The following is a 5,000-nucleotide window of genomic DNA, read 5'->3' as shown; positions in this document are numbered from 1 at the left end:
ATTCAAGAGCAAGTCTCTGTTTTCATCAATACCTTCCCTACTCGTGTAAAGTTTGATGGTGTTTTTAAGTCAACAACAATACAAAATTGGCCAATACATGCACTGGACAACAACGTTCTGCTAAACTCTGAGGTCATCTTGTAACGCAAGACAGCATGTGGCCCAGGATATATGCCCCGTGCACGTGTTGGCAGTTGCAAAGCAGCGAAAAGCTTAATTCGTCCCTGGGTGGGGTTGAAACACTATCCTTTCGGTTAACAGCCGAACGTGCTAACCGATTGCGCCACAGAGATTCTGATCAACGAAATCAACAGTGGTAGAAACGCTGAACTTTGTCTCAATAGGTCTGCTCGATGACCCAAATGAAAGCTGCCGAAAAGTTTTTAAGTCAACAACAATACAAAATTGGCCAATACATGCACTGGACAACAACGTTCTGCTAAACTCTGAGGTCATCTTGTAACGCAAGACAGCATGTGGCCAAGGATATATGCCCCGTGCACGTGTTGGCAACTGGGATTTTATCGGCCTGGCTAGCTCAGTCGGAAGAGCATGACACTCTTAATCTCAGGGTCGTGGGTTCGAGCCCCACGTTGGGCGTTTCTGTTACCTTTCTCTCTCTCTTTTCGGCAGCTTTCACCCACGACCCTGAGATTAAGAGTGTCATGCTCTTCCGACTGAGCTAGCCAGGCCGATAAAATCCCATTCAAGAGCAAGTCACTGTTTTCATCAATACCTTCCCTACTCGTGTAAAGTTTGAGGGTGTTTTTAAGTCAACAAGAATACAAAATAGGCCAACACATGCACTGGACAACAATCTTCTGCTAAACTGTGAGGTCATCTTGTAACGCTAGACAGCATGTGGCCCAGGATATATGCCCCATGCACGTGTTGGCAGTTGCAAAGAAGCAAAACTTAATTCGTCCCTGGGTGGGCTCGAACCACCATCCTTTCGGTTAACAGCCGAACGCGCTAACCGATTGCGCCACAGAGACTCTGATCATCGAAATCAACAGTGGTAGACACGCTGAACTTTGTCTCAATAGGTCTGCTCGATGACCCAAATGAAAGCTGCCGAAAAGAGAGAGAGAAAGGTAACAGAAACGCCCAACGTGGGGCTCGAACCCACGACCCTGAGATTAAGAGTCTCATGCTCTACTGACTGAGTTAGCCGGGCCGATAAAAACTCATTAAAGAGCAAGTCTTTGTTTTCATCAATACCTTCCCTACTCCTGTATAGTTTGATGGTGTTTTAAAGTCAACAAGAATACAAAACTGACCAATACATGACCTGGACAACAATCTTCTGCTAAACTGTGAGGTCATCTTGTAACGCTAGACAGCATGTGGCGCAGGATAAATGCTTCGTGCACGTGTTGGCAGATGCAAAGCAGCGAAAAGCTTTAGTCGTCCCTGGATGGGCTCAAACCACCATCCTTTCGTTTAACAGCCGAATGCGCTAACCGACTGCGCCACAGAGACTCTGATCAACGAAATCAACAGTGGTAGAAACGCTGAACTTTGACTCAATAGGTCTGCTTGATGACCCAAATGAAAGCTGGTGAAAAGAGAGAGAGAATAATAACAGAAACGCCCAACGTGGGGCTCGAACCCACGACCCTGAGATTAAGAGTCTCATGCTCTACCGACTGAGCTAGCCGGGCCGATAAAAATTCATTCAAGAGCAAGTCTCTGTTTTCATCAATACCTTCCCTACTCGTGTAAAGTTTGATGGTGTTTTTAAGTCAACAAGAATACAAAATAGGCCAACACATGCACTGGACAACAATCTGCTAAACTGTGAGGTCATCTTGTAACGCTAGACAGCATGTGGCCCAGGATATATGCCCCATGCACTTGTTGGCAGTTGCAAAGCAGCGAAAAGCTTAATTCGTCCCTGGGTGGGCTCGAACCACCATCCTTTCGGTTAACAGCCGAACGCGCTAACCGATTGTGCCACAGAGACTGATCAACGAAATCAACAGTGGTAGAAACGCTGAACTTTGTCACAGTAGGTCTGCTCGATGACCCAAATGAAAGCTGCTGAAAAGAGAGAGAGAAAAATAACAGAAACGCCCAACGTGGGGCTCGAACCCACGACCCTGAGATTAAGAGTGTCATGCTCTACCGGCTGAGCTAGCCGGGCCAATAAAAATTCATTCAAGAGCAAGTCTCTGTTTTCATCAATAACTTCCCTACTCGTGTAAAGTTTGATGGTATTTTTAAGTCAACAACAATACAAAATTGGCCAATACATGCACTGGATAACAACGTTCTGCTAAACTCTGAGGTCATCTTGTAACACAAGACAGCATGTGGCCAAGGATATATGCCCCGTGCACATGTTGGCAGTTGCAAAGCAGCGAAAAGCTTAATTCGACCCTGGGTGGGCTCGAACCACCATCCTTTCGGTTAACAGCCGAACGCGCTAACCGATTGCGCCACAGAGACTCTGATCAACGAAATCAACAGTGGGAGAAATGCTGAACTTTGTCTCAATAGGTCTGCTCGATGACCCAAATGAAAGCTGCCGAAAAGAGAGAGAGAAAGGTAACAGAAACGCCCAACGTGGGGCTCTAACCCACGACCCTGAGATTAAGAGTGTCATGCTCTTCCGACTGAGCTAGCCAGGCCGATAAAAACCCATTCAAGAGCAAGTCACTGTTTTCATCAATACCTTCCCTACTCGTGTAAAGTTTGAGGGTGTTTTTAAGTCAACAAGAATACAAAATAGGCCAACACATGCACTGGACAACAATCTTCTGCTAAACTGTGAGGTCATCTTGTAACGCTAGACAGCATGTGGCCCAGAATATATGCCCCGTGCACGTGTTGGCAGTTGCAAAGCAGCGAAAAGCTTAATTCGTCCCTGGGTGGTCTCGAACCACCATCCTTTCGGTTAACAGCCGAACACGCTAACCGATTGCGCCACAGAGACTCAGTTCAACCACCATCCTTTCGGTTAACAGCCGAACGCGCTAACCGATTGCGCCACAGAGACTCTGATCAACGAAATCAACAGTGGTAGAAACGCTGAACTTTGTCTCAATAGGTCTGCTCGATGACCCAAATGAAAGCTGCCGAAAAGAGAGAGAGAAAGGTAACAGAAACGCCCAACGTGGGGCTCGAACCTACGACCCTGAGATTAAGAGTCTCATGCTCTACCGACTGAGCTAGCCGGGCCGATAAAAACTCATTCAAGAGCAAGTCACTGTTTTCATCAATACCTTCCCTCCTCGTGTAAAGTTTGATGGTGTTTTTAAGTCAACAAGAATACAAAATTGGTCAATACATGCACTGGACAACAACGTTCTGCTAAATTCTGAGGTCATCTTGTAACGCAAGACAGCATGTGGCCCAGGATATATGCCCCTAGCACGTGTTGGCAGTTGCAAAGCAGCGAAAAGCTTAATACGTCCCTGGGTGGGCTCGAACCACCATCCTTTCGGTTAACAGCCGAACGCGCTAACCGATTGCGCCACAGAGACTCTGATCAAGGAAATCAACAGTGGTAGAAACGCTGAACTTTGTCTCAATAGGTCTGCTCGATGACCCAAATGAAAGCTGCTGAAAAGAGAGAGAGAAAGGTAACAGAAACACCCAACGTGGGGCTCTAACTCACGACCCTGAGATTAAGAGTCTCATGCTCTACCGACTGAGCTAGCCAGGCCGATAAAAACCCATTCAAGAGCAAGTCACTGTTTTCATCAATACCTTCCCTACTCGTGTAAAGTTTGAGGGTGTTTTTAAGTCAACAAGAATACAAAATAGGCCAACACATGCACTGGACAACAATCTTCTGCTAAACTGTGAGGTCATCTTGTAACGCTAGACAGCATGTGGCCCAGGATATATGCCCCATGCACTTGTTGGCAGTTGCAAAGCAGCAAAACTTAATTCGTCCCTGGGTGGGCTCGAACCACCATCCTTTCGGTTAACAGCCGAACGCGCTAACCGATTGCGCCACAGAGACTCTGATCAACGAAATCAACAGTGGTAGAAACGCTGAACTTTGTCTCAATAGGTCTGCTCGATGACCCAAATGAAAGCTGCCGAAAAGAGAGAGAGAAAGGTAACAGAAACGCCCAACGTGGGGCTCGAACCTACGACCCTGAGATTAAGAGTCTCATGCTCTACCGACTGAGCTAGCCGGGCCGATAAAAACTCATTCAAGAGCAAGTCACTGTTTTCATCAATACCTTCCCTACTCGTGTAAAGTTTGATGGTGTTTTTAAGTCAACAAGAATACAAAATTGGCCAATACATGCACTGGACAACAACGTTCTGCTAAACTCTGAGGTCATCTTGTAACGCAAGACAGCATGTGGCCCAGGATATATGCCCCGTGCACGTGTTGGCAGTTGCAAAGCAGCAAAAAGCTTAATTCATCCCTGGGTGGGCTCGAACCACCATCCTTTCGGTTAACAGCCGAACACGCTAACAGATTGCGCCACAGAGACTCAGTTCAACCACCATCCTTTCAGTTAACAGCCGAACGCGCTAACCGATTGCGCCACAGAAACTCTGATCAACGAAATCAACAGTGGTAGAAACGCTGAACTTTGTCTCAATAGGTCTGCTCGATGACCCAAATGAAAGCTGCCGAAAAGAGAGAGAGAAAGGTAACAGAAACGCCCAACGTGGGGCTCGAACCTACGACAATGAGATTAAGAGTCTCATGCTCTACCGACTGAGCTAGCCGGGCCGATAAAAACTCATTCAAGAGCAAGTCACTGTTTTCATCAATACCTTCCCTCCTCGTGTAAAGTTTGATGGTGTTTTTAAGTCAACAAGAATACAAAATTGGCCAATACATGCACTGGACAACAACGTTCTGCTAAATTCTGAGGTCATCTTGTAACGCAAGACAGCATGTGGCCCAGGATATATGCCCCTAGCACGTGTTGGCAGTTGCAAAGCAGCGAAAAGCTTAATACGTCCCTGGGTGAGCTCGAACCACCATCCTTTCGGTTAACAGCCGAACGCGCTAACCGATTGCG

General features: G+C 46.8%; 10 non-coding genes across 10 annotated transcripts in view; all 10 read right to left on the bottom strand.

Moving 5' to 3' along the window:
* Positions 1 to 921: 921 nt before the first annotated feature.
* Positions 922 to 995, bottom strand: trnan-guu (transfer RNA asparagine (anticodon GUU)). Its single transcript has one exon. It is a non-coding gene; the product is annotated as a tRNA-Asn (tRNA).
* A 596-nt stretch (positions 996 to 1,591) lies between these two features.
* Positions 1,592 to 1,664, bottom strand: trnak-cuu (transfer RNA lysine (anticodon CUU)). Its single transcript has one exon. It is a non-coding gene; the product is annotated as a tRNA-Lys (tRNA).
* A 228-nt stretch (positions 1,665 to 1,892) lies between these two features.
* trnan-guu (transfer RNA asparagine (anticodon GUU)) lies at positions 1,893 to 1,966 on the bottom strand. The gene has a single exon. It is a non-coding gene; the product is annotated as a tRNA-Asn (tRNA).
* A 411-nt stretch (positions 1,967 to 2,377) lies between these two features.
* trnan-guu (transfer RNA asparagine (anticodon GUU)) lies at positions 2,378 to 2,451 on the bottom strand. The gene has a single exon. It is a non-coding gene; the product is annotated as a tRNA-Asn (tRNA).
* Positions 2,452 to 2,864: 413 nt separating this feature from the next.
* trnan-guu (transfer RNA asparagine (anticodon GUU)) lies at positions 2,865 to 2,938 on the bottom strand. The gene has a single exon. It is a non-coding gene; the product is annotated as a tRNA-Asn (tRNA).
* Positions 2,939 to 3,110: 172 nt separating this feature from the next.
* Positions 3,111 to 3,183, bottom strand: trnak-cuu (transfer RNA lysine (anticodon CUU)). The gene has a single exon. It is a non-coding gene; the product is annotated as a tRNA-Lys (tRNA).
* A 231-nt stretch (positions 3,184 to 3,414) lies between these two features.
* Positions 3,415 to 3,488, bottom strand: trnan-guu (transfer RNA asparagine (anticodon GUU)). The gene has a single exon. It is a non-coding gene; the product is annotated as a tRNA-Asn (tRNA).
* A 411-nt stretch (positions 3,489 to 3,899) lies between these two features.
* On the bottom strand, positions 3,900 to 3,973 carry trnan-guu (transfer RNA asparagine (anticodon GUU)). Its single transcript has one exon. It is a non-coding gene; the product is annotated as a tRNA-Asn (tRNA).
* A 109-nt stretch (positions 3,974 to 4,082) lies between these two features.
* Positions 4,083 to 4,155, bottom strand: trnak-cuu (transfer RNA lysine (anticodon CUU)). The gene has a single exon. It is a non-coding gene; the product is annotated as a tRNA-Lys (tRNA).
* A 781-nt stretch (positions 4,156 to 4,936) lies between these two features.
* The window catches only part of trnan-guu (transfer RNA asparagine (anticodon GUU)), a 74-nt gene continuing 10 nt past the window's right edge, over positions 4,937 to 5,000 (bottom strand). Inside the window, exon 1 of the tRNA in view lies at positions 4,937 to 5,000. This exon is cut by the window's right edge and continues 10 nt beyond it. This is a non-coding gene — a tRNA (tRNA-Asn).

This window comes from Danio aesculapii, chromosome 15 (genome assembly GCF_903798145.1).
Source record: "Danio aesculapii chromosome 15, fDanAes4.1, whole genome shotgun sequence".
NCBI classification, from domain to species: Eukaryota; Metazoa; Chordata; class Actinopteri; order Cypriniformes; family Danionidae; genus Danio; species Danio aesculapii.
Note: the sequence above shows the minus strand (reverse complement) of the source record. Positions and strands in the feature narration are given on the sequence as shown.